Source organism: Suricata suricatta, chromosome 10, assembly GCF_006229205.1.
Source record: "Suricata suricatta isolate VVHF042 chromosome 10, meerkat_22Aug2017_6uvM2_HiC, whole genome shotgun sequence".
NCBI lineage: Eukaryota > Metazoa > Chordata > Mammalia > Carnivora > Herpestidae > Suricata > Suricata suricatta.
This window is the reverse complement of record NC_043709.1, coordinates 59159940-59161799: the sequence shown is the minus strand read 5'-3', so window position 1 is coordinate 59161799 and position 1860 is coordinate 59159940.

Sequence of the window (1860 nt, the reverse complement as noted above, 5' to 3'; positions counted from 1 at the left end):
TGCACTGCAAAGGAAGCAATCAAGAAAACTAATAGACAATTGCCAGAATGGGGAAAGATAGTTGCAAATGACATATCAGATAAAGGGCTAGTATCTAAAATATACAAAGAACTCACCAAACTTCACGCCCACAAAACATATAACCCAGTGAAGAAATGGGCAAAAGACATGAACAGACACTTCTCCAAAGAGGACATCCAGATGGCCTACAGGCACATGAAACGATGCTCAACATCACTCATCACCAGAAAAACACAAATCAACACCACACTGAGATGTCACTTCACACCAGTCAGAGTGGCTAAAATGAACAAATCAAGAGACTATAGATGCTGGCGAGGGTGTGGAGAGATGGACCCCCTCCACACTGTTGGGAATGTAAACTGGTGCAGCCGCTCTGGAAAACAGTGTGGAGGTTCCTCAAAAAACTATCCATAGAACTCCTTTATGACCCAGCAATAGCACTGCTAGGGATTTACCCAAGAGATACAGAAGTGCTGATGCAAAGGAGCACATGTACCCCAATGTTCATAGCAGGAATGTCAACAATAGCCAAAACATGGAGAGAGCCTAAATGTCCATCACCTGATGAGTGGATCAAGAAGATGTGGTATATATACACAATGGAGTACTACATGGCAATGAGAAAGAATGAAATATGGCCATTTGTAGGAAAGTGGATGGACCCTGAGGGTGTCATGCTAAGCGAAATAAGTCAGGCAGAGAAGGCCAGAAACCATATGTTTGCACTCATAAGTCTGGCAGGAAAGCAGGAGAAACCTGATGGAGGACTAGGGGGAGATGAAGGGGGAAAGAGAGTTGGGGAGAGAGAGGGATGCAAAACTTGAGAGACTGTTGAGTGCTGAAAATGAACTGAGGGTTGAAGGAAAAGGGGGAGGGGGGAAAGGGGTGGTGGTGATGGAGGAAGGCACTTGTGGGGAAGAGCACGGGGTGTTGTATGGAAACCAATTTGACAATAAACTATTAAAAATAAAAGTTAGGCTCTCTCTCATTTCAGGCTTATTCCAGAGTGTTGCCTGAGGGTGTCTGCATTTTATTCATAGGGAGGATAGTAAACTATGCCTCTTTCAACCTAAACCTCTCTCTGCCTCATCTCAGGAGAGACAAGACACAACCTTAGCACAGTGACCACTTATTTGAAAATCTTCATCAAATTTTTCTACCTTGTGAGTTCCCTATATCCCCCAGCAATCTGCATTTTAAAAAATATGGGCAAAAGAGATGACATTTGTTAATGTATAGGAGAGGATTCCTAGAGAAAGACATGAGTGGAGAGATGACTATATATAGCAGTTGATGATTAGATACTAATTTGCATTCATTTGGGGGATGGGCCAGATGGGGGATGGGTATCAATGAGGGCACTTGAGATGAACACAGGGTGTTTTATGTAAATGATCAATCACTGAATTCTACTCCTGAAACCAGTATTGGTTTTGGTAGCTAAAATGTACATAAAAAATAGCACTAAATAGAAAACATAATTGGAGGATGTGTGCGTTTTTGGTCATTTTACAGTCTTTTCCTTTAGTTTTCTGAAGAGAGAAAGGCAAAGACTGAAATAAAGTACTAAGAGTTTCTTCGCTCTGTCTATAGAAATGAAGACAGATATGCTTGGAGAGCTGGGGACGCTTCATGGCACAGAGTGAAGAGAAAGAAGCACAGAAAGTGTCTTCCTCTCTTGGATGTACCATGAATAGTGTTGAGAGCAGAAGGAAAGGTCAAATCTGATGGTTGTTAAATATATGGATTTAACAAATGTATATAAAATTCATATAATTTAATCATTCGAGTGATTCTGGTGGAGATGCTGGTATACACCCCATTTTTCAGGAGGAA